This window comes from Procambarus clarkii, chromosome 23, assembly GCF_040958095.1.
Source record: "Procambarus clarkii isolate CNS0578487 chromosome 23, FALCON_Pclarkii_2.0, whole genome shotgun sequence".
Lineage (NCBI taxonomy): Eukaryota > Metazoa > Arthropoda > Malacostraca > Decapoda > Cambaridae > Procambarus > Procambarus clarkii.
In genome coordinates this window covers 30,618,167-30,645,313 of record NC_091172.1, presented here as the reverse complement: position 1 = coordinate 30,645,313, position 27,147 = coordinate 30,618,167, and the positions used below count along the sequence as shown (strand labels likewise).

Genomic DNA, 27,147 nt, shown 5'->3' with positions numbered 1-27,147 from the left:
ATGGCCAAATTGACTGGGAGACAATGGACTTAAAGAGGAGGGGATGAGACATGGGGAACAAAGTTTGTAGAAGTAATAGAGAGGAACTTCTTGATGAAACATGTCAGGGATGAAACAAGAAGGGGGTGGTGACCAACTAGATTTGGTCTTCACACAGAATGAGATGGACATTAATCATAAAATGTGATTAGGAGCCAGTGGCCAGTTTGTCTTTAGTGACAATGAAGACCATTAAATGATGTAACAGGGGGGGAATATTAGGCTAACATACAGGAGAGTAGAATACCAAGTCAGAGAATTCCTGGAGTGGATAGAATGGGAAGAGAAATCAAGAGGAAATCAACACAATGTAAGGGACTAGGAACAGACTAACTCAATGAAGCTGAAGAAAGACTTATACCACCACCAAGGGTTAAGGGAGGCAAGACGAGCCACTGGAGCCCACGACTCAACAGTGTCTGGAAGCAAAGAGAAGAAGTAAATCAGCATGAAAAAAATAGAGAACACAACCGAAGGAAATTCCAATACAAAGAGGCCAGAAATGAGTACATGACAACTAGGACAGTGGCAGAGAAGCAGTACGAGAATGACACTGTGTACAAGGCTAAGTCCTGGATTGTACCTGGATGGGGTTCCAAGAGTTCTACTTCCCAAGCCCGGCCTGGGGTCAGACTTGACTAACCAAAACCAATATTGTTCTCTTAGTCCGAACCAAAACCGTTCTATAGTCATAACCCCTCCAGAGTGTCCCCTTGTCGTGAGGGGGGGGCTCACGTAAGACTCTGGGGCTGGTGATGGTTGCCTTGGCCGTCTCTCCAGGCGTTGTATGTACTAAAGTACACACCTGTAGGGATCTTGTCAGAGTCAGCAGGCCTCCTGCTGGAGGGGCTGCCCTTGATGGATGGTTGGGTGTCCAGGCTTGGGCGAATGGGAGAAAGGTCTTTGTACCAGTGTGGGAGAATGTACGATGCAGTATGTTACGGAGTCCTCATCCGTAACCGGGTTCTTTTAAACTCTGATCCTTCTCAAGTCCAGAGGTTCCTAACCTCAGTGGAAGTGCATTGTAATGTTTAAGATAAATAAAATGGAACAAAAATATCCCTTATTATTAATTACCACTATCACTCTATACACTCCTGACGAGGTCTTCCAGTGCAACACTAGCCCTTACGCTAGCTTTCATCTACGTGACGTCTTCCAGCACCCCACTCGCTAGCACGCTCCAAAGGGGAAGTCTTCCAGGGGCTCCACTAGCATCCTTGCTAGTACACTCCAGCAGAGGCGTACAAGGTCGACCTGTGTACTGCTTCACACTCTGCTTCTCCGCCGTCTATCACCAGTCACCGGTACTTCAACACCTCCCAGAACAGCAGATTAGAAGAGGTGAAACATTAAAAGGAGGGTTCACTGTTTTAACTTGGAACCTGGATCATAGATGGCGCCGAGGTTCGTCACACAGTAGGACTCCCCTGTTAAAAAGGGGACGACACACCCCGTCTTGCACGGACCAGCGCTCGGCCTCCCTGGCTGCCCTGGCAGGTGGTATCCGTTGGCTCCGAGACGCACTTTTGAAATTAATGCTGTATGGATACGGAACTGACTTCTCTTAAACTAGCTCGTGGGATGCCTTCTTCCCAGCCTCGCTGCAACAATTGCGGTGATGCACACCCTGTGTTCTCCAGCTCATACATACACTACAAATTTGAGGAAGCCAGTCTCAATTTAAGATATCGTAATGGTCACACGGGGGCCTGAAGGCCGAGTGCACAGCGCTCGGGATTCGTAGTCCTAAGGTTCCGGGTTCGATCTCCGGCAGAAGCAGAAACAAATTGGCAGGGTTTCTTTCACCCTGAGGATTCTGTTCACCTAGCAGTACACAAGTACCTAGGAGTTAGACAGCTGCTACGGGCTGCTTCCTGGGGATGTGTAACAAAAAGGAGGCCTGGTCGAGGCCACGGGGACGATAAGCCCCGAAATCATTTAGAGATAACATGAAGATGGTTACTTTTGCGCGCAATACAGAGACTGAAGTCCTTAGCAATATTAGTTTGTGTTGTGTGTTACTGTGGTGCCTTGTACCCACTGACGAAACACCCTTGGTGTAGGTGCGCTCTGCCCCAGGTGCACGACACTGCCAGGAGACTCTGGGGAATACTTTAAATATAAATAATGAATGGATAAAAATCATTTGGCCCAAACTCTGACATTTCTACCAGATAATTCCTGGAATTAAGAGGTCATCTAATGGGAACTTAGTATTAGGTTTGCGTGTCGCAGGCAGCAATAGCCATAGTCTTGATGATCAGAAAGTCAACAGGGAAACCTGGCAAGAGTCCGAGCAAGGACAGAGCCATAACTGGGGGCAGATGTAGGCAGGCCGGCGTGGTTTACCGCCAGCTGGTCTCCCAAGAACTTCCTCTGTGGTCACCGTCATGTTAGGAGCAAGGGGCTGGGCGGCCCCCACCACACACAACTACCATTTGGGAAAGTAGGTCACAGGCTAGAACCGTTGTCTTCCTGGGAGCTGTCCTCTTCCACTGCCGCCTCCTGCCATTCATGGAGAGTCACCTACCGCCCACCAAACTAGAGAAGTCATCCTTAACTCTGTCATCATTACCACTGCTCATGCTCCTTATTCTGGGTGTTTATGGATGGCATGCGCACATCTCTCCCCCTCCTCTCTCTTTCTCTCTTGCCCTGTCTCTCTCTCTCTTCCCCCCCCCCCCCTCAGGTCTTGCCACAATATATGTGTCTTCAAGTTTCGGTCTTCTGATGCCCTGAAATCGTGATCTAATATAGGTTATATTTAATGAAATGAAAGCAGTCTAGATTCTTGAAGGTCACCGGATTGCTCACCACGTTTGAAGATGATGTTATTATGTTAATGTTTGTTTCTGGTGCGAGCTTTTCTCCTGTGACTCGGGGAATTTGTCTCTGCTTCTTATTTTACATCAATTGCGGACAACGAGACGTCTCTGTTTTTCCATCCAGTTCATATTTTTGTGACGAATACTCCCTACATCCGGGTGAAATATTCAGGCACAGACAGAAGTGGCGAGGAGAGGTATAATGTATGAGGGAAGCCAAACCTGCAACACTACATGTGAGTCAAAACACCAACATTTCACTTAAGGTAAAAGGAGAAATGCTTGGAGTGACTGCACATGCGGCTCAGGCTTGGGTACACACATTACTGCCAATATGGTACAGGTGTTCATGATAATGACACCAAGTGTAAACTGTGGTATGTTAAGGTCTCACACCCTGGCCTATTATGTTCTGGATTGTCCGTTGATTAATGTATATAGAAACACTGAGATAAGGACTGTTCCTGAACAAATAGTCTGGATGTGTCACAATGGAAAGGTTGATGTTCTGGAGAGAGAGAGAAGTTTTGCACCAAGATTGTAACTGTGTTGAATTGTCTGATGTCTATTGCAAATTGTGTGTGTGTACCTATCATAAAAGTATGTGTGTACGTCTGGTAATATACGACATGTGTACAGGAAGAAATGTGTATGTTTATCACTCTCAATGTTTGGTAATGTGTTTATTGTTGGTGATGTATCTATATATATGAACATGTCATATATATGAACACGTGTCAACATATACATGAAGGGGGCGAGAATAGCTCGAGCTACCTCATACCTTTGAGTGTATTTATATCTCGATAAACTTATTTCAATTCAGTTTCAATGCGGGCGTGGATGAGCGGGAGTGAGCGCGCTCCCCTAGTGTGACGAGGGAGAGTATATTTAGGCCGTGTTTCTCAGAAGTACAAGCATCAAAATATTCCCCTTGACGAGCGGCCAGAGACCAGCCTCACCCCCTCTCCACGCACATTTAATATGTAGATACATGTTATACCGATATATGTGGCAAATAGTATAACTACGGACTGCTAAGACACGAGCGAGCAGCCCGTTCTCGCCAGTGTTGCCAACATCAAGAAACTGTGGCACTATGCTAATCTGGCAGACGACCCGCGGAGAGGCCGTGGCCTGCCTCCCACAACAGCATGACTGATAACGAAAAATCACATGTTAATTAACAATTACAAATAAAGACAGTGTAGAGTATAAGTGTGGGTAGTGGTCACGCTTATACACACACTATCATCAGTTGTTACACACACTACAGTGTCCGTCATAGGAGGCCGGGGGGGGGGGGGGGCGGAGAAAGGGAAGATAACGAGGGAGGGGGGGGGGGGGGAAGTGGAAAGTGAGAAGATGGAGGAGGGGGGGGGTTGAGAAGAGGGGAAGGGGGAGAGAACAGAGAAGGAAAAAGAGGGGTGGGAGGAGGGAAACCCGGGCACCGCCGGTTAAGAGAAGACGGACCATATGCCTACAATAAGAGTAAATGGTGGAAAGTACAGTAACAGTAATGTTCCGATGGACCGCCACAAAGTTCACTTTTGTAGTATTAAATTTGGACTGTTGGGATCGAACTGTCGTTTCAGTAAACTAAACATTTAAATAAGTAGCCCGTCCTCCAAAGACCCAAAAGTGATTCCATGCACCCGCCAAACCCCCTGTTTATGACTGAAAAACGGCTTACACACGACTCAGAACTGCTGACGTTCGAACACTTCCGGAACAAGTGCTTCACTGACAAATTTTGTTCGAACCACAACGCTGTAAATGCTTCACCTACATTCTATAAATAATCACCAACAGAACCTAAACACCTAACCTATATATGTACATTATGCTAATACATTATAATGTTAATTTTTAGTTGAGAAAATTCCAGTTTTGAATGAACGGCATGTAAAAGTTTATCAATGCGTGTGTGGGGTCTATTGGGGGATGGAATGGAGTCGAAGACGGGTTGTAAATAAGTTTGGTTGTCTAGTTTTGCTTTAGCTTGTATTTACTTTAAGGTCTCTTAATGTGGTTTACTGTGACTTGGTCAGATGTCGTCCTCCCCAGCCTGACCCTTCGTCAGGTGCGACATGTTACTTGGCCGAGCCCTGCTTAAGGTCATGAAATACTAATTTAGATCAAGAATGTATTGCGGCTATATGCATCTATATTATCAAACACGTAGGTACAATATAGGTACAGTTATATACACACGTTAACACACCATGATAACGAGATGGCCGGCACTCGTCAGTCATTTCAGCTCACTTCAGAACCAGTTCTCTTGACTGGTTCCAATACTGTAAAACAGAGTTCCCGTAACTCTGACAAATAAACCTCACCGACGGTTTAATATACTGCACACGTAATCGTCAGGACAAATTATCTAACTCCTTAGGCGGCTTATTATTCTTACTGTCATGGAGTCAGTAGATTTCAGAGACTACATACGGCCTTAACCTCCAGCTGGATCCTAATGTCCGTGTTGCTGGCGAGAGTGGAGCACACTGCCATACAGGAGAGGTACGGCTGGCTACACAGGAGAGGTACGGCTGGCCACACAGGAGAGGTACGGCTGGCCACACACACACCACGTCGACGGGCTGGGAGTGGGTAAAGTACTGCTGTGTTGACGCTCCTGCAGGTGCTCATTGTCTCGTCCGGCGGCTGTGATTGGCCATCAGAATTCCCGCCAGCGGACGAGCCACGCCGCGCTGGTCGTTAACAACCTTCATGGTCGTTACCCTCGTTCTCCCCGCAACAGTTTAAGTGGGAACATTACTCTTTAATATTACAAGTGTTATCTTGATGCGACGATATAACACGACGAACACCTCCACGTAAGAGGACAAACTGGCAACAACTTATATTTTTATGTTGCTAATAAACCCTAACCTAACCATACTAGACCTAATACACTCTGAGGCCTAATATATCTTCTTGAGATCTTGAGGTTATCTTGAGATGATTTCGGGGCTTTTTAGTGTCCCCGCGGCCCGGTCCTCGACCAGGCCTCCACCCCCAGGAAGCAGCCCGTGACAGCTGACTAACACCCAGGTACCTATTTTACTGCTAGGTAACAGGGGCATAGGGTGAAAGAAACTCTGCCCATTGTTTCTCGCCGGCGCCCGGAATCGAACCCAGGATCACAGGTCCAGTGTGCTGTCCGCTCGGCCGACCGGCTCCCCATATAGATCATATATGTGCTATACTAGGCTTAGGAATATTTAAGTTAGGTTTTTAGCTTTATGTTTTGCGGAGTGTATAACAAGTATATGAGGGGCTCACCGGGCCTCCACCCAGCACATAGTTACAACAAGTACTGTCACAAGACCAGCATGTGTTGGCACAAGACTATGTTGTTGTTGTTTAAGATTCGCTACTTAGAACACAAAGTTCCAAGTAGCACGGGCTATGGTGAGCCCGTTGTGGATTTACCTGGCACAAGAGCGGGGCTGTAACTTTTGCACAAGACTAGTAATGGGCGCCACATAACACTATGACTATATAATGTTGTCCCGTACTTGAACAAGTGGCAAGGAGTAAGTAATGTCCACATAACTACCGTTGTAACCCAGTGAAATGTACATGACCTAACAACTAGGAAGAACACCCTAACCATTATTAAGTTGGACCACTTGTGGTGATCCCTCACTCCCTGGCTGAGGTCACTTCCTGCAAGAGTATTGAGGTGCCCAGCCCTCACCTCACTGGGCACCTCACCTGAGTGTGGGTGGGGGGGGGGGAGGGGGACACCTCACCTGAGTGGGGGGGAGGGGGACACCTCACCTGAGTGGGGGGATGAGACAGGGATAGTGGGGGCGGACGGCGCCTCCAAACAACAGGTATGTCAGCTTGAGGTACCTTTAGCTCATCATGATTCAGTGGGTAGTGCATGTGTCTCTGGAGGGCAGGAACACAAAGGTGTCCAGTGTTGCCAGGATAAACATGAACAAACAACACAACATGAACTATATCCTGGGTGTAGAACAAGTCTGGCAATCAAAAAACATTGTTACCATAGCTGTTTAAGTCGTATCTTATGCAATCTAATGCATGTTGTATATTTATATACATTTCCTTACACAGGTGAGTACGGGAGTAGCGGACTGCTGACTCCTGTAGGCAGGCCGAGACCTTCCCATAGCTCATGGTAAGCCTCGTCCACTAGTCTTTATGTATTCATTAATATTTAGGTTAGACTTGTATGGTTACCAGTGGGGGTAAGTCCCAGAGATTTATTTACTCATAGATAGTTCTGTTACTTGTAAGGTAAGTGTTACAAGTCCGGCCTCGGGCCGGGCTTGGGGAGTAGAAGAACTCCCAGAACCCCATCAAGCAGGTGTTCCTTTTGTCACCGCTGTGTTCTACACTGTATCTTTACCTTCCCTTTCCTGTATGGTACAGGCGAGCCTGTCTGCTCTGTCCCCGTGGGTCACCTGTGACCGCTCTCTGGTCTGCTTCAACACTGTTCTCTCCTCGCCTGTTGACCGGGACCAGTTTCCCAGGTGACTGTTTCCACCGATTGTTGCTGCTTCCAAGCTGAGAGAGTTATCACCTCAACCCTGCTGATCTGACACCTGTACATGGGCGCGTGTCTGTCAGTTGTCTCCATGTATTGTTGCTTGCCTTCTGTTTACCTGTGATGGTGCTTCTCACTGTCTCTTGCTTCTGTCCTCCCTGCAGCTGCCTCTTTGTCTTCCTTACCTGTAACTGCTGCTCCTCCTGCTGCTTCTGCTGCTGTTGCTTCTGCTGTTACTTCTCCTGCTCCTGCTGCTGCTCCTGCTGCTCATGTCGCTGCTGCTGCTACTGCTGTTTTTGCTGCTTCCTGCGGTTTCGTGGTCTGCCAGGATTCCCGGGGCGCATCAGTACAGCGTCACGGGAAAAGCAGATGTCTCCATGGCAACCATTCCTTGCCGATTCTTGCTCAGTTCCCCCACGGCCCGCCGACCCGGCCCGCCGACCCGGCCCGCCGACCCGGCCCGCCTAAATCTTCTCCTAATTTCACAATTTAAATTGACTTTAATATTTGGACACTGGAAGTGACGGGACGGTATAGGTTACCTCAGATGTAATCACGTTACCGACTGCTAACCTCTCGAGACTTGATGTTGCTCAAGGTTGTTGTGTGGCAGTTCGTACAGACATGTCAGTAATTATCCTGCCACTGACAACCTCTTGCTGGTGTGTGTGTGCTTACCTAACAGTCACTACGGCCCAGTGAGGTCTAGCTCCTTGTCCCCGCCTCCTGACCTTGTTCTATCTGTTGCATTACCATATAATTATTTTGACGTTCAAATTCTTTGTCAAATCTGACTTTAAAGTGGTGGATGGAGGTGGCTTCCACAACTTCTTCGTTCTGTGCTAACTTGCTAACTGCTTGTACCGAATACGAGTATTGCCTTACATTCCGTCGGCAGGGAATGCTAGCAGGGCTCCGAGCCATTGTTTAGGGGCGTGTCTTTGAGACGTTCCTCGTCCATGGCTCTTGGTGCGGGACGACGAGGCGGCCTTGTGTGTTAGGTGACACGGCCACCACCTGTGAGCAGCGTGACAGGTCAGCCCAGCCACCTGTGAGCAGCGTGACAGGTCAACCCAGCCACCTGTGAGCAGCGTGACAGGTCAGCCCAGCCACCTGTGAGCAGCGTGACAGGTCAGCCCAGCCACCTGTGAGCAGCGTGACAGGTCAACCCAGCCACCTGTGAGCAGCGTGACAGGTCAGCCCAGCCACCTGTGAGCAGCGTGACAGGTCAGCCCAGCCACCTGTGAGCAGCGTGACAGGTCAACCCAGCCACCTGTGAGCAGCGTGACAGGTCAGCCCAGCCACCTGTGAGCAGCGTGACAGGTCAGCCCAGCCACCTGTGAGCAGCGTGACAGGTCAGCCCAGCCACCTGTGAGCAGCGTGACAGGTCAGCCCAGCCACCTGTGAGCAGCGTGACAGGTCAGCCCAGCCACCTGTGAGCAGCGTGACAGGTCAGCCCAGCCACCTGTGAGCAGCGTGACAGGTCAGCCCAGCCACCTGTGAGCAGCGTGACAGGTCAGCCCAGCCACCTGTGAGCAGCGTGACAGGTCAGCCCAGCCACCTGTGAGCAGCGTGACAGGTCAGCCCAGCCACCTGTGAGCAGCGTGACAGGTCAGCCCAGCCACCTGTGAGCAGCGTGACAGGTCAGCCCAGCCACCTGTGAGCAGCGTGACAGGTCAGCCCAGCCACCTGTGAGCAGCGTGACAGGTCAGCCCAGCCACCTGTGAGCAGCGTGACAGGTCAGCCCAGCCACCTGTGAGCAGCGTGACAGGTCAGCCCAGCCACCTGTGAGCAGCGTGACAGGTCAGCCCAGCCACCTGTGAGCAGCGTGACAGGTCAGCCCAGCCACCTGTGAGCAGCGTGACAGGTCAGCCCAGCCACCTGTGAGCAGCGTGACAGGTCAGCCCAGCCACCTGTGAGCAGCGTGACAGGTCAGCCCAGCCACCTGTGAGCAGCGTGACAGGTCAGCCCAGCCACCTGTGAGCAGCGTGACAGGTCGCTCAAGCTCAGTGTCGATTCATTGATCATCAAAAACATCATCATGATTCAAGGCCGCTCTCAGCTTCCCAGACATACAAGAGGCGAGCGGAGCCTGTTGTGTGCTCCCTACAACACACACGGGGGCGCGCCAGTCGAGACCACTGTTGACTAAACAAACTTCACTTTAGCCTCAGTCCTGCTGCTCTCTGCCCGATGTCATTCGTGTTTGAGTGCGATTCATTTCAAATTTCGGAGTGTAGCGGGTCTCATCTTTATCTGTGTTGGTTGTTAAGGAAAGATACACTGGCGCGGGTGCGCGCGCGCGGCAGAGTGCAACACATACACACAGACACCGTGACTGATTGAGTCAGTCTTGGTGAAGACCTGCTTGGAGGAGGACGGTCTTTGGCAGTTGGTCTGGCTGAGTCCTCAGTATATGACCTGGTCTGGTGACCTTTATTGTATGTTGTCTTCAACTTTTAGGAGAACATCAGAGGTGTTCCTGATTATGAGAACATCAGAATTGTTGTTCTTGTGAGAACATCAGAATTGTTGTTCTTGTGAGAACATCAGAATTGTTGTTCTTGTGAGAACATCAGAATTGTTATTCTTGTGAGAACACCAGAATTGTTATTCTTGTGAGAACATCAGAATTGTTATTCTTGTGAGAACATCAAAGTTCTTGATTATGAGATCATAAGTGTTCTTGTTTATGAGAACATCAGAGTTTGTCTTGTGGATTGCTTAAGTTGGATTGGTTACAAGTATTGTACCTGGATTATACCTGGATGGTGTTCTGGGAGTTCTTCTACTCCCCAAGCCCGGCCCGAGGCCAGGCTCGACTTGTGATAGCTTGGTCCAACAGGCTGTTGCTTGGTGCGTAAAATTCAAGTAACCCTTTGAGGCAGGACTTGCCATCCCTGAACCCATGTTGATGCTGTGTTACAAAGTTCTTTCGCTCCAGATGTTCCACTAGCTTTCTTCGCACAATCTTCTCCATCAGCTTGCATGGTATGCAGGTTAGGGACTCTGGCCTGTAGTTCAGTGCCTCCTGTCTATCACCTTGTATATCGGGACTACGTTAGCTGCCTTTCAAATTTCTGGCAGTTCCCCTGTTGCCAGTGATTTGTTGTACACTATGGAGAGTGGCAGGCACAGTTCTTCTGCTCCTTCCTTTAGTATCCAAGGTGAGATTCCATCTGGGCCTATAGCCTTTGTCACATCCAACTCTAGTAAACACTTCCTTACTTCCCCGCTGGCAATCTCAAATTCTTCCAGTGGTTCCTGGTTAAGTATTCCCTCTCTTATCTCTGGAATCTCTCCTTGCTCTAAGGTGAAGACCTCCTGGAATTTCTTATTCAGTTCCTCACACACTTCCTTGTCGTTTGTAGTGAATCCTTCTGCCCCTATCCTTAATTTCATAACCTGTTCCTTTACTGTTGTTTTTCTCCTGATGTGGCTATGCAGCTATTTAGGTTGAGTCTTTGCCTTGCTTGCGATGCCAGAATTGAAACTCTAAGACTGGAAACGGGTTTGCGCTCTCTCCAAGAAAGAATATCACAAAGAACAGCTACAATTATCAGTAAGATAATTATTTCTCCTGATTCAGTCCCAGTACGGCAGGTCTTGCTGGTTGGACTTGGCCAAAACAATGGAAACTCTTGGGCTGCAAGAGCAGGAAAAGTCCTAAACAGACTACATTTAAAAAGCATGATTCTTGATAGAGGAGGTGATCAACCACACCCAAATTACACTCCTTCCGCGCCGTGGGAAGAGCCTACTTTCAAAATAGTAATAGAAAGTCTCCCAATGAAAAAGGCTGCCTATGATCCGACAATCCTAAGGCGCATAATAGAAGAGTAAATGTATAGCATAGCAGTAGCAGGAGCCACCCACATCTTCACAGACGGATCGGTGGACACAGAATATGAGAGTGCTGGCGCTGCTCTTTGCACGGCCAGCGTACAGGCATACTGGAGACTGGGAGGACTAGTATCATTAACCCAAACTGAGCTGTTTGCCATACAACAGGCATTCGCATATGTGATTGCATAAAATACTCAAAATGCAATCATACACACAGACTCAAAAGCTGCACTTCAAATACGAGGACAAAAACAGTGGAAAGATTGCATGGAAATAATTACCACCATTTTGTATCTTTGGAGCAGTCGCTAAAGGCAAAGGAATCAACATAACTTTAAACTGGATCCCATCCCATGTTGGAATCCCAATAAATGAAAAAGCTGATGATATTGCTACATTGGCAACTCATCATCCATTGATACATAAAACAATTCAACCCAGCCTACAGAACATAAAAAACATCATCACCAAAAAACTCTCACATCTCAACAAAGTCTACCTGCACCAGAGAGTAGCTGAAGGTTCGCTCTCTGCAACATGGTATCTTCAGGCAACCAAATTAGAAAGGTTAAATATCCCAAAAGGAATCCACAGGGAAATAGCAGTTAGGTTATATAGACTACGTCTAGGTTACAGATGCAACTGGGAGATTGGTGAACCCCGACAGAGAGTGCATCTTCTGCCAAACTGTCACAGAAAAGTCACTACATCACTATCTCCTGGAATGTGATGCATCCAACGACCTTAGAAGAGCTTTAAGCGTCCCTGAATCTTGCAGTAACCTCCCTGAAGCATTCAACACTGCCACTCTCCTGGTGCCAGATTCACGAAAGCAGTTACGCAAACACTTACGAACCTGTACATCTTTTCTCAATCTTTGGCGGCTTTGTTTCCAATTATTAAACAGTTAATGAGCCCCGAAGCTCCAGGAGGCTGTTTATTACAATAACAACAGTTGATTGGCAAGTTTTCATGCTGGTAAACTGTTTAATAAATGCAACCAAAGCCGTCAAATATTGAGGAAAGATGTACACGTTCGTAAGTGCGTGCGTATATGCTTTCGTGAATCTGGCCCCTGGTCAAAAAAGGTGTCCAGCAGCTGGACATCCTCATAAAGACTGTCAAGCAGTATCCTTCCCCGCGATAACAGCTTGACTATTAAATGCGACCTCAGAACACTGAAAAGAATTACTGAACAAAAAATTGTACCACTTACGGGTTATTCATGCCCGTGCCACCTCTTGGGGGGCTTAATGTTCATCAATCAAATAATCATCAGTCTAATTTCAAGAGTGGTTCAGTAGAGCGGCCGGAGAGATGCCACGCGTCTGCAACAGTCACCAGCAACACTGCAACACTCGCCGGGTCCAGTTCCTACCCTTACAACACACTTCAGCCTCGACACACAGCACACAGCCAGACTCAGGCTGCATCCAGGTTCCGCGCTCTCGTCCCGCACTCGAGCTCCTCGACTCTGCCCGCACTCACAGCGCCACGCTCTACGACTCTCACCCCGCACCCGAGCTCTCTATCCCCGCCCTCACTCAGCTCTGCCCCAGGCTTCGTCTCAACTCCTACACTACCAAGAGACCGACAGTTGTAACCAAGACTACAACAAACCCACTAAACTCTTTGTATTTAATCCAACAAATACGTACATGTAATGATACATAAACACACGTCACACAGTCATGCTTCCTGAATCAACCTTGTTTATAATTTGTGCCGCGGTGACACACCAGACGGAACTGTGCCACAAGTGACCACCCGGCCACCAGGTGTCGCTGCCGGCAGCTTGGTCAGCGCCCGGAGGGATCTCCTTCACGACAGCAGGTTACCTTGAGGGGGTTTTCGGGGCCCAACGTCCCCGCGGCCCGGTCGTCGACCAGGCCTCCTCCAGGACTGTTAATTCTTAGTGTAGTTGAATAACTCCCGATGAGCCTGCTTGACTCTTATGAAATATTTACTTGTACGCTCTGGCGAGCCTCGTCCTTGTAGTCCAGGTGACTACAAGGTCACCTGGACTTGATGACTACAAGGTCACCTGGACTTGATGACTACAAGGTCACCTGGACTTGATGACTACAAGGTCACCTGGACTTGATGACTACAGCCAAAACGTTACTGGTATACAAGAAGATAGGCTCGGTGCTAGCCCAAGGTACATCAACCACTAACTAACAACTGTCCTTGCCTGAAGCTTGGCACTATCTGGCTACAATTGTTGTTGTTGAACACGCAGACTGTGATGATCAATATCCAGCATGATGCAGTTGCCGGAGCTGGTGTTGCATGAGGTGAGGCGACCTTGTGGTTAACGCTCACCAGGTGAGGAGACCTTGTGGTTAACACTCACCAGGTGAGGCGACCTTGTGGTTAACGCTCACCAGGTGAGGCGACCTTGTGGTTAACGCTCACCAGGTGAGGAGACCTTGTGGTTAACGCTCACCAGGTGAGGAGACCTTGTGGTTAACGCTCACCAGGTGAGGCGACCTTGTGGTTAACGCTCACCAGGTGAGGCGACCTTGTGGTTAACGCTCACCAGGTGAGGAGACCTTGTGGTTAACGCTCACCAGGTGAGGCGACCTTGTGGTTAACGCTCACCAGGTGAGGCGACCTTGTGGTTAACACTCACCAGGTGAGGAGACCTTGTGGTTAACGCTCACCAGGTGAGGCGACCTTGTGGTTAACGCTCACCAGGTGAGGCGACCTTGTGGTTAACGCTCACCAGGTGAGGAGACCTTGTGGTTAACGCTCACCAGGTGAGGCGACCTTGTGGTTAACACTCACCAGGTGAGGCGACCTTGTGGTTAACGCTCGCCAGGTGAGGCGACCTTGTGGTTAACACTCACCAGGTGAGGCGACCTTGTGGTTAACACTCACCAGGTGAGGCGACCTTGTGGTTAACACTCACCAGGTGAGGCGACCTTGTGGTTAACACTCACCAGGTGAGGCGACCTTGTGGTTAACACTCACCAGGTGAGGCGACCTTGTGGTTAACGCTCACCAGGTGAGGCGACCTTGTGGTTAACACTCACCAGGTGAGGCGACCTTGTGGTTAACGCTCACCAGGTGAGGCGACCTTGTGGTTAACGCTCGCCAGGTGAGGCGACCTTGTGGTTAACACTCACCAGGTGAGGCGACCTTGTGGTTAACACTCACCAGGTGAGGCGACCTTGTGGTTAACACTCACCAGGTAAAGCGACCTTGTGGTTAACGCTCACCAGGTGAGGCGACCTTGTGGTTAACGCTCGCCAGGTGAGGCGACCTTGTGGTTAACACTCACCAGGTGAGGCGACCTTGTGGTTAACACTCACCAGGTGAGGCGACCTTGTGGTTAACGCTCACCAGGTGAGGCGACCTTGTGGTTAACACTCACCAGGTGAGGCGACCTTGTGGTTAACGCTCACCAGGTGAGGCGACCTTGTGGTTAACACTCACCAGGTGAGGCGACCTTGTGGTTAACACTCACCAGGTGAGGCGACCTTGTGGTTAACACTCACCAGGTAAAGCGACCTTGTGGTTAACGCTCACCAGGTGAGGCGACCTTGTGGTTAACGCTCGCCAGGTGAGGCGACCTTGTGGTTAACACTCACCAGGTGAGGCGACCTTGTGGTTAACACTCACCAGGTGAGGCGACCTTGTGGTTAACGCTCACCAGGTGAGGCGACCTTGTGGTTAACGCTCGCCAGGTTAAGGCGTTAACCTTGTGGTTAACACTCACCAGGTGAGGCGACCTTGTGGTTAACGCTCACCAGGTGAGGCGACCTTGTGGTTAACGCTCGCCAGGTTAAGGCGTTAACCTTGTGGTTAACGCTCAAGTCAATATCCAGCTGGGAAGTTTACGGTTCAGTTCCTATGAGGAACAATGTCAGGTGTGTGGTCAATACGTGCATGTCAGCAGGTGTTGCCTGGTGTATTACTGGTGTGGTGTTGGTGTGTATTGTTGACGTTCAGTACCTGGTGTATTTTACATGTATCATATATACATATAAAATACTAGAGGACCAGCTCTCAAATTTGTACATTAAGATAACAACATACTGGAGTGGATGATATGGAAGTGATGCAGAATAGAGCCAGTGGAGAGTAGAGGTGCCACAGGCACAGTCAGAGAACACTGACCATCACAGGTCCGCGGTGGTTCAATATCCTCCCAGAAAGTATAAGTAATATTGCCGGAACAATGGTAGAAATCTTCAAGAATAAACTGGACACTTTTCTGCAAGGAGTGCCGGACCAACCGGGCTGTGATGGATGTGTGGGCCTGCGGGCCATTCCAAGCAACAGCCTGGTGGACCAAGCTCTCACAAGTCAAGCTTGGGGAGTAGAATAACTCTCAGAACCTCATCCAGGTTCATTCAGGTATGACTTCTGCCTCAAGTCATAAATTAGGGGAGAATGTGACCTCGTATTAGCAGTCAGAGTGAGGTGGTGACCTTTGACCTTCCAGCTCCATGAGCCACCATATTCAGTAACTGTAGCGAGGTATATGTTGGTCAAGACGGCCCAGATTCACCGCCGGGTTATAATTGAATGAGGCGATGTGGGGGGCATCACTGCCCTGGTCGCCCCCTGGCCGCTCTACCAGGAAAGCCAATCAATGGTTCTATTTTCGCTTCCCCTTGTGGATTGGTGGACGTAAATTATATCGTGTAGCGCAGCCTGGTTAGTAATTGGTGTATTACTGTGGGGGGGGGGGTGTATTGTTTATGTTCAGTACCTGGTGTATTACTGGGGGGGGGGGTGTATTGTTGACCAGACCACACACTAGAAGGTGAAGGGACGACGTCGTTTCGGTCCGTCCTGGACCATTCTCAAGTCGATTGTGAAGAGGAGATTGATTGATTGATATAAATAGGCTAGAGAGAGGTGAGGAGCAAAGTGTAGTAGAGGAGATAGTAGTAGGAATAAGAACTGCAGAGGGCCTATTGGCCCATACGAGGCAGCTCCTATTATAACCACCGAATGAGAAGGAGATAGTAATAGGAATAAGAAGAGGATAGTAAAGGAACGTAAAGAAAAAAAAGAACAGAAAAGAGAGAAGAGGGGAAAGGAAAGGAAAGAGAAAGAAAGATAAATAAATGGAAGGGGGTAGGCTTATGTTAAGTCACGTTTGTTAGAAAGATTAGAGCATTTGAGTATATACTGTGAAAGGGAAGAGTCCACAGCAACAAAGCCAGGACTCAAGTTCATGTTGGGTACATTGTGTATTAGAGCCGATTCAACAAGACGGCGTCTGTGTAGAGGCAGGAAAGATTATTTTGGAGGAAGACCAATCAATGGGATGATTAGAATCCCTAACATGACAGAAGAGAGCACTGTTAGTGTCTGCAGACTTAACACTTCTCTTGTGTCCTTTAAGTCTGTCATTCAGTGTACGGCCAGTTTCGCCAAAGTATTGGAGAGGACAAGACGAACAGGAAATAGAGTAGACACCAGCAGCATTAGAAGCAGGAGGAGCAGTGTGAACTAGATTGCTACGAAGTGTGTTAGTTTGTCGAAAGGCGAGCTTAATGTCAAGAGGACGAAAGGTATTGGTAAAAGTTTTGAGTTCAGATATGAAGGGAAGGCATAGTACAGTGCTACTAGTGTTGGAAGCAGGTTTAGGATGAAAGAAATTTCGTTTAGCTTGAAAGTAGACACAGTTGATGAAATGCAAAGGATAACCAAGGCGAGAGAATGATTTGTAAATAAAAGAAATTTCAAGAATCAAGAAACTGAGGATCGCTGATATGTAGAGCGCGGAGGAAGAGAGAGACGAGGACACTTTTCTTAACAGAAGGAGGATGGTAGGAAAAGAAGTGAATGTACATGCCACTATGCATGGGTTTACACTAGACAGAGAAAGAGAACCCAGACACAGAACTGTGAACGTGAACGTCAAGAAAAGGAAGGAGGGAATTAGATTCCCACTCAACTTTGAAATGAATAGGAGCCAGATTGTTAAGAGAGGAAAGGCTGGAAAAGACTAAGGTCATGAGGCCATAAAGCAAAAATGTCATCAACATAGCGAAGCCAGAGAGAGGGACAAGTATCAATAGAAGGAAGAAGAACAGTTTCGAAGTAATCCATGTAGAGATTAGCAAGAACAGGGGAGAGAGGGGAACCCATAGCGACACCGAAAGTTTGAGTGTAATATTTACCGTTGAAAGAGAAAGAGTTAGAGTCAACACAGAGTCTAATGAGATCGAGGAAAACGTCAGTGGGAAGCGAGAGAGGAAGGAGGCCCTCAGACGCCTTCTGTCTAAGGAAAGAGAGAACGTCATTGAGCGTCAAGTATAAGAAGAATCTGGTGTTGAAAGGTATGCCACCAGACTAGTTCAAGAACTAAGAGGTATGAGTTAGGGGCCTGACAGCTGAGTGAACAGTGGTTCGAATTCGTAGTATTAAGGTTCCGGGTTCGATCCCCGTGTTACGGCCCTATTGGGTCGCAACTGGGGTTCTTCTCTGATGTTATTAGAGTTTGGGTATCCGGCCCCAAGTTAGTAGTGGCTTTCAAGGGGTGTGTTCCGTAACGCAAGTAAATTAAAGGGGAAGGGATAAAAATGCACTAATTTAAATATATATATATTCCACCACCATAAATAAATATCTCACAGTCACTCGCTGGGTCTATAACTACACTTATGTACATTAACTTGTCTTCCTCCGAAGACTCAGGATGTTTCACGGTGCTCACGATGAGTAGCCCTGGTTCTCTTCTTTGTGGCCCACGATGAATCCTTCGATTCTCTAGGCGAATCTACCCTGGCCACAGGCCAGCCAAATCACAGTCCCACTGGGTGCACCGTCGTGGAGGCCTTCAACCACAAATCCAGCCTGTAGCTGGCAGGTTCCAATCAGCTCCGCTGCGTAGGCCACTCCACGACCGATACTAGGGTTGCGAGCCCTAGGCAGGAGCCTCGTGTGATTCCGCTGATCACTCTCCTCTCTCAACACCCTAGTGGCGAGTCTTCTCCACCAGCCAGCTCCGGGTACGACGATTCCTGATACTGTCACGTTACAAGCAGGCTAACACTTAACAGTGTTCGTCCGGGGGGGTGACTCACAGCTTCTGCAGCAAACACGTGGAGAGACTATGGCTGCCTTGGGTAGACTGCCCCACCGTCCAATACAGCAGTCCCAGGTCGACTCTGTAATCAGACACGTCATCAGTACTAGGGACACTCTAGGGCACCTCACTTACAGGCTTAGACACAAACGCCCATCTATCCACTCCATAGATGGCATTGCTGTCTAAGCGTCACCTCACCAGAGGTCAGCAGCGGCTATGTCATGAGCTGATCAGGACGGGAAACCAGCCCCTGTGGCCGGTATATCCTGTCCTCACTAGATGGCGTCGTCCATTTGGAGGGGGTTTCGGGAGCTGACCCACAGATGGCGTTGTCGTCACTGCTCCGTGCTCGGACGCTGAGCTCGGGTCCGTAACACCCCGGTAGAGGCGGAAACAAATGGGCAGAGTTTCTTTCACTCCGATGCCACTGTTCACCTAGCAGTAAATAGGTACTTGGGAGTTAGACAGCTGCTACGGGCTGCTTCCTGGGGGTGTGTAACAAAAGGAGGCCTGGTCGAGGACCGGGCCGCGGGGACGCTAAGCCCCGAAATCATCTCAAGATAACCTCAAGATACCATAATTGCGTGAACTGCACCAGACGGCACGAGAAGATAGAAGAGTTTGGGGAGGCATGATCACCACCAGTCACAGCCCCGCTCCTGTGCCAGATAAGTCCACTTCGGGATCACCATACCCCGTGCTACTAGGAACTGTTTGTTCTCAGTAACTGAATCTAAAACAGTAACAACAACAGCATGATCACCACATACAAAATTCTGAGGGGAACTGACAAGGTAGATCAGACAGAGGGCGGCAAGCTCCATATACAGTTTCAAATATGGATATGATTAAGCTCAATAGGCCCAGGAATATGTGCACAAGTTGATTGACAGTTGAGAAGCGGGTCCAAAGAGCGTAAGCACAACCGCCGCAATCACAACTAGGTGAGTACACACACAGGGGGCCTCGTGACTGAGTGGACAGCGCTCGGGGGTGGTGCTAGCGTTAGTGGATGGGAGAGAAGAAACAGTGCCCAACCACTTCCACAATCGCAAATGAACGCCTACCCTGTATGAAGCAAGACCCGCTCTTACAGTCATATAGTGGTCTTGCACTCTTACAGTGGATTCAGATGACTCGAAAACTCTGGAACGGTAATACGAATTTTTCAAATGTGACAGGGGGGGGGGTGGAGTGGCGGGGGGGGGGGGGGGGGCGATAAGGAGGGTGTGGCCGGACAGCAGGAAGGGTGTAACCACACCCAGGGTGAACCTTAAATGAGGGTGAAGGACAGTTAACTCTGGTAATCTCTCCCTGTTATCAAGGCTCTCTCCACCACCAAATATAAAACTACCAATATTACTTTATTGTGTCGTATGTTTATATATTTATCTGTAATTTTGTATGTAAATATAAATATTGATGTATTTCCATAATGGTGTTGTTTAGGCCGGTGGGCGAGGACCGGGCTGCTGGCACCTGCCCGACCCACCGCCCCTCGCCCTGCCCGACCCACCGCCCCTCGCCCTGGCCGACCCACCGCCCCTCGCCCTGGCCGACCCACCGCCCCTCGCCCTGGCCGACCCACCGCCCCTCGCCCTGGCCGACCCACCGCCCCTCGCCCTGGCCGACCCACCGCCCCTCGCCCTGGCCGACCCACCGCCCCTCGCCCTGGCCGACCCACCGCCCCTCGCCCTGGCAGACCCACCGCCCCTCGCCCTGGCAGACCCACCGCCCCTCGCCCTGGCCGACCCACCGCCCCTCGCCCTGACCGGCCTTCTCCTTACCTCTCAACACTCAACAATTACTGAAGGCACTAATTATATACTTTCTTAGGCAAGGGACATAACATCCTTGAAAAATTCAGTTTTAGATAATTCATCATTATAGGATAAAGCAGGTACGAGGATTGGTGGTCAATTTGCATCACTTGCAGTTCAGCCTTTGAGGATGTGCAGTTGACCAAACCATGCACTAGAAAGTGAAGGGACGACGTTTCGGTCCGTCCTGGACCATTCTCAAGTCGATTGTGACTTGAGAATGGTCCAGGACGGAATGAAACGTCTTCGTCCCTTCACTTTCTAGTGTGTGGTTTGGTCAACATACTTGAGCCACGTTATTGTGACTCCTCGCCTGCACGTGGAGTTGTGAACCAATATAACGCTTCCGCCCTCAGTCGGAAAATATCAACTAGAATAAACATCATTACCCCCTTACTGAGAACCCTTACCTGTGTTTACATGTTGAGTTGTCAACACCACCACCACCCTCCAGGACTACCACCACCCTTCAGGACTACTACCACCACCACCCTCCAGGACTACTACTACTACCACCACCACCACCACCCTCCAGGACTACTACTACTACCACCACCACCACCACCCTCCAGGACTACCACCACCCTTCAGGACTACTACCACCACCACCCTCCAGGACTACTACTACTACCACCACCACCACCACCCTCCAGGACTACTATCACCCTCACCACCACCACCACTACCATCACCACCACAACCACCTTCCAGGACTACTATTACCCTCACCACCACCACCATCACCACCACCTTCCAGGACTACTATCACCCTTACCACCACCACCCTCACCACCACCACCACCCAGGGGCCAGATTCACGAAGCAGTTACGCAAGTTCTTACGAACGTGTACATCTTTCCTCAATCTTTGACGGCTTTGGTTACATTTATTAAACAGTTTACAAGCATGAAAACTTGCCAATCAACTGTTGTTATTGTTATAAACAGCCTCCTGGTGCTTCGTGGCTCATTGACTGTTTAATAATTGTAAACAAAACCGCCAAAGATTGAGAAAAGATGGACAGATTCGTAAGTGCTTGCGTAACTGCTTGGTGAATCTGGCCCCTGGAGTACTACCACCACCCAGGACCACCAGGGCTCAGCACTGTGACCGGCACCATGCTCCCCATAACTTGTGGAGATAATTAGTGGCCCGGAGAAGCACTGGAGGCCAATTAAGTCACTTCCTGTAAGGGAGGTGGAGGTGTGTGGGGCCGTGGCGGGGCAACTCATCCTCTTAAAAAGAACGTCGCTCTCTCTCTCTCACACCTGTTCCCTGTCGCTTCTTGCAGGTTGACGTTCAATCCCCGAGCGTCCCGGTAGTTAGCCATAATTCCTTTCCTCCGTCTTATCGTAAATCGTTATCCTCGTATCCTTTCCAAGTGTTATATAGTCGTAAGAACTAGAGTTTTCTCCAGATAATTATCTGACCCTTTTGCTTCTTCTCTTTCCATTTTCTTCTTAATCCGCCATTTACCCCATCCTCTCCCCCCCCCTCGTCTTCCCCCACCTCTCCACCTTCCTCCCTCTCTCCCTCCCTCCCTCTCTCCCTCCCTCTCTCTCTCTCTCTCTCTCTCTCTCTCTCTCTCTCTCTCTCTCTCTCTCTCTCTCTCTCTCTCTCTCTCCCTTCCTCTCTCTCTCCCTCCCTCCCTCCCTTTCTCAAAAATTGTAATGCTGTTAACCTAATGAATTAATTTGTCATCGTTTTTGAGTAAACAATGGGAGTGAACGATATGGAATAAAATGCAACATAGAACCAGTGAAGAGCAGAGGTGCCATAGGCACAGAGAACACTATAAACATCAGAGGTCCGCGGTTATTCAACGTCCTCCCAGCGACTATAAGAAATATTGCCGGAACAACCGTGGACATCTTCAAGAGAAAACTGAACTGTTTTCTAAGAGAAGTTCCGGATCAGCCGGGCTGTGGTGGGTATGTGGCCCTGCGGACCGCTCCAAGCAACAGTCTAGTGGACCAAACTCTCACAAGTCAAACCTGGCCTCGGGCCGGGCTTGGGGAGTAGAAGAACTCCCAGAACCCCATCAACCAGGTATCAACCAGGTAAACAATGAAAATGCAATGCGAAAAAAATAAGAGGAGTAAGCATCAAAATTATAAGGTAACACCGTCCCTGATCATATTTCAGACCATTATAATTGCACGGCTGCGGGGCGTAATTGATGCCGATATTTTGAAAAGTATGGCACTTGGGCTGACCTCACCTTACCTGTAACATATACCCTCATGTTTCAAGTTGGAAAGTTCGATGAGAATAGCATCAAGCATATGGTCTCCTGCTTTGACATCCTATTTTATATAATAAGAGGGAATACCCGGCTGCACCCGGGTGTTCCCTCCTTTTCCCCTAATCTAAAGTGATTAGAACGAGACACCAACCCCTCCCCCACTCAAATCATCTGGATATTTATCTACATATTTGTGATGGTCTGAAAGGATATTAAGGTTCCAATAATAATCTATTTGTAAACTGCCAAACTGCTTTTGTCCTAAACAGAGAATATTCAAGTTATAATTTTATTGTATTATAAATCGTTGGTTTAAATTATGATTAAGTCTATACTTATTTTCTATGAACCTGTCTGAAGAATTAGTTCTTCTGTAAATTAAATTCCTGGGGATACTAAAATATTTTTTTTAAATTTCATATTTCACATGTTTGAGAATATTAACAGTGTATTAACATAACCAAACCTATCCTAACGTAACCTAACCTTAACCTATCCTAATGCTTGATAGGGAGTAGATAATAGCACTAATTACATAGTGGTTTTGAAGTAATTACCTCCAGGGTAGGTCCTGAGGACAGGTGGCTATGTCCCATCACCTCCCCTCCCCTTCTCTTCCCTTTACTCCATCTTCCCCCTCTCCACACTTATCCCCAACAATCGTCCCTCTCTTCTCTATCTGGTGTCTCCTCTCCCCTCTCCCTCCCCCTGCGCCCTCTCCACCTGTCTCCCGGAACATCACCCCCCCTCCCCCCCCTCATCTGACACTTCTCTCCCCCCCCCTCATATTTTATCTCTACTCCCATCTTCTCATCTCACTCCGCCGTATCCATCTTTCTTCCCCCCTCTTACTCCCTCCCTCTCTTCATATATTCTCCCTCTTTCACTTCTAGTGAAGTTAGATGCCAATATTTCATAGTTTTGTTATAGTGAAGTTCCGTGGGTGAAGTTAGATGCCGATATTTCATAGACGGTGGCACTAGTGCCGATCCCGACTGGCGCCTGTGACACTGACATGTGCCACATACTTCGTGTGCTAGGTGAGGCTAGCCCCTAGCCTCTGGCCTCCAACCCTGGACAGACAGCCAACACATTGTGTTATATATATACAGATTACATCAGACGGGTATAACATTGCTGGGTAATTACCCCCGTGGCTCCACATACACACAATGTGAGAGTGAACTGTGGCGTGATGCACCCCGTGGGACCCTGTGGGACCCCGTGGGACCCCGCGGGACCCTGTGGGACCCCGTGGGACCCCGCGGGACCCTGTGGGACCCCGGGGGTCTCAAGTGTTCCTGTGGTAGTTGGTTCGGTCTTCGTCCTCACTGAATTTTTTCGTCCGTGCACGTGCGTGCGCTTACCTTTCACTGACTACGGCAAGGTCAAGCCAATATTTTGAACATTACATCCGCAGTAGTTGTGTTGGTAATGTTATTACAAGTGACTTGAAGAGTACAATCATTGTGATGGGATCTCTGGACTTGAAGGTTCTCGTAATCCATCCGATCATATTTCTGGCTGACGCAATATTTGCTTGGTTATGCTCCCTAAACGTTAGGTCGTCGGACATCATTATTCACAAATCCTTGACATGCTGTTTTCCTACTATGGGCTGATTCGATTGTTTTGTACTCTGTATTATGTTTAAGGTCCTCATTTTTACCGTACCTGAGTACCTGGAATTTATCACTGTTAAACATCATATTATTGCCTGCTGCCCAATCGAAAACTTTATTAATATCTGCTTGTAGTTTTTCAATGTCTTCAGCAGAGGTAATTTTCATGCTGATTTTTGTATCAACTGCAAAGGATGACACGAAACTGGGGTTATGGGAGCGTGAGTGCGTGTACTCACCTAGTTGTGCTTGCGGGGGTTGAGCTCTGCTCTTTCGGTCCGCCTCTCAACTGTCAATCAATCAACTGTTACTAACTATTACTAACAAATGTTTTCCAGACACGCACCCCCAGAAAGCAGCCCGAAACAGCTGTCTAACTTCCAGGTACCTATTTACTGCTAGGTAACGGGGGCATAAGGGTGAAAGAAACTGCACCATTGTTCCTCGCCGGCGCCGGGAATCGAACCCGGGCCACAGGATTACGAGCCCCGCGCGCTGTCCACTCAGCTACCAACGCCCACGTGTGTGTGTGTGTGGAGGGGGGGGGGGCGCATCGCTCCCAGACGCTCCTGTGACCTCACATTATATAATAATTTGTTTGTATATGAACGGGAGAATTTAATAGTAAGAAAATATTAGATTATGTTATGTTTAAGGATTGTTAATTACTCGGCACCCTAGTGGATATTGGTAGTGGCCGCCCAGTGTGGTAGTGGCCCCCAGTGTGGTAGTGGCCCCCAGTGTGGTAGTGGCCCCCCAGTGTGGTAGTGGCCCCTAGTGTGGTAGCGGCCGCCCAGTGTGGTAGTGGCCGCCCAGTGTGATAGTGGCCCCCAGTGTGGTAGCGGCCGCCCAGTGTGGTAGCGGCCCCCCAGTGTGGTAGCGGCCGCTCAGTGTGGTAGCGGCCGCCCAGTGTGGTAGCGGCCGCCCAGTGTGGTAGCGGCCGCCCAGTGTGGTAGCGGCCGCTCAGTGTGGTAGCGGCCGCCCAGTGTGGTAGCGGCCCCCAGTGTGGTAGCGGCCCCCAGTGTGGTAGCGGCCCCCCAGTGTGGTAGTGGCCGCCCAGTGTGGTAGTGGCCGCCCAGTGTGGTAGCGGCCGCTCAGTGTGGTAGCGGCCGCCCAGTGTGGTAGCGGCCCCCAGTGTGGTAGCGGCCCCCAGTGTGGTAGCGGCCCCCAGTGTGGTAGCGGCCGCTCAGTGTGGTAGCGGCCGCTCAGTGTGGTAGTGGCCCCCAGTGTGGTAGCGGCCCCCAGTGTGGTAGCGGCCCCCTGTGTGGTAGCGGCCCCCCAGTGTGGTAGTGGCCGCCCAGTGTGGTATTGGCCGCCCAGTGTGGTAGCGGCCGCTCAGTGTGGTAGCGGCCGCCCAGTGTGGTAGCGGCCCCCAGTGTGGTAGCGGCCCCCAGTGTGGTAGCGGCCCCCCAGTGTGGTAGTGGCCGCCCAGTGTGGTAGTGGCCGCCCAGTGTGGTATTGGCCGCCCAGTGTGGTAGCGGCCGCTCAGTGTGGTAGCGGCCGCCCAGTGTGGTAGCGGCCCCCAGTGTGGTAGCGGCCCCCCAGTGTGGTAGTGGCCGCCCAGTGTGGTAGTGGCCGCCCAGTGTGGTATTGGCCGCCCAGTGTGGTAGCGGCCGCTCAGTGTGGTAGCGGCCGCCCAGTGTGGTAGCGGCCCCCAGTGTGGTAGCGGCCCCCCAGTGTGGTAGTGGCCGCCCAGTGTGGTAGTGGCCGCCCAGTGTGGTATTGGCCGCCCAGTGTGGTAGCGGCCGCTCAGTGTGGTAGCGGCCGCCCAGTGTGGTAGCGGCCGCCCAGTGTGGTAGCGGCGCCCAGTGTGGTAGCGGCCGCCAGTGTGGTAGTGGCCCCCAGTGTGGTAGTGGCCGCCCAGTGTGGTAGTGGCCGCCCAGTGTGGTATTGGCCGCCCAGTGTGGTAGCGGCCGCTCAGTGTGGTAGCGGCCGCCCAGTGTGGTAGCGGCCCCCAGTGTGGTAGCGGCCCCCCAGTGTGGTAGTGGCCGCCCAGTGTGGTAGTGGCCGCCCAGTGTGGTATTGGCCGCCCAGTGTGGTAGCGGCCGCTCAGTGTGGTAGCGGCCGCCCAGTGTGGTAGTGGCCCCCCAGTGTGGTAGTGGCCCCCCAGTGTGGTAGTGGCCCCCCAGTGTGGTAGTGGCCGCCCAGTGTGGTAGTGGCCCCCCAGTGTGGTAGTGGCCCCCAGTGTGGTAGTGGCCCCCCAGTGTGGTAGTGGCCCCCAGTGTGGTAGTGGCCCCCCAGTGTGGTAGTGGCCCCCCAGTGTGGTAGTGGCCCCCCAGTGTGGTAGTGGCCCCCAGTGTGGTAGTGGCCCCCCAGTGTGGTAGTGGCCCCCAGTGTGGTAGTGGCCCCCCAGTGTGGTAGTGGCCCCCAGTGTGGTAGTGGCCGCCAGTGTGGTAGTGGCCCCCAGTGTGGTAGTGGCCCCCCAGTGTGGTAGTGGCCCCCCAGTGTGGTAGTGGCCCCCCAGTGTGGTAGTGGCCCCCCAGTGTGGTAGCGGCCCCCCAGTGTGGTAGCGGCCCCCCAGTGTGGTAGTGGCCCCCAGTGTGGTAGTGGCCCCCCAGTGTGGTAGTGGCCCCCAGTGTGGTAGTGGCCGCCAGTGTGGTAGTGGCCCCCAGTGTGGTAGTGGCCCCCCAGTGTGGTAGTGGCCGCCCAGTGTGGTAGTGGCCCCCAGTGTGGTAGTGGCCCCCAGTGTGGTAGTGGCCCCCAGTGTGGTAGTGGCCGCCAGTGTGGTAGTGGCCCCCAGTGTGGTAGCGGCCCCCAGTGTGGTAGCGGCCCCCAGTGTGGTAGTGGCCGCCCAGTGTGGTAGTGTCCCCCAGTGTGGTAGCGGCCCCCCAGTGTGGTAGCGGCCGCCCAGTGTGGTAGTGGCCCCCCAGTGTGGTAGTGGCCGCCCAGTGTGGTAGCGGCCCCCAGTGTGGTAGCGGCCCCCAGTGTGGTAGCGGCCCCCCAGTGTGGTAGCGGCCCCCCAGTGTGGTAGCGGCCGCCCAGTGTGGTAGTGGCCCCCCAGTGTGGTAGTGGCCGCCCAGTGTGGTAGCGGCCCCCAGTGTGGTAGTGGCCCCCCAGTGTGGTAGTGGCCGCCCAGTGTGGTAGCGGCCCCCAGTGTGGTAGCGGCCCCCAGTGTGGTAGTGGCCGCCCGGGCTGAGAGTCGTTCTCCTTTAGGTAGGGGGTGTGTTC

General features: G+C 50.7%; 1 protein-coding gene across 19 annotated transcripts in view; it reads left to right on the top strand.

Annotated features, from left to right (window-relative positions):
- The window catches only part of LOC123763958 (cAMP-regulated phosphoprotein 21), a 257,113-nt gene that overhangs the window by 38,036 nt on the left and 191,930 nt on the right, over window positions 1-27,147 (top strand). Inside the window, exon 2 of one of the 19 annotated variants that reach the window (XM_069330052.1) lies at window positions 6,957-7,020. The exons of the other annotated variants lie outside the window; for them this stretch is intronic. The gene's annotated coding sequence lies outside the window, so the exon portion shown is untranslated. The remainder of the gene's footprint in view (window positions 1-6,956; window positions 7,021-27,147) is intronic. 19 annotated transcript variants of the gene reach the window in all.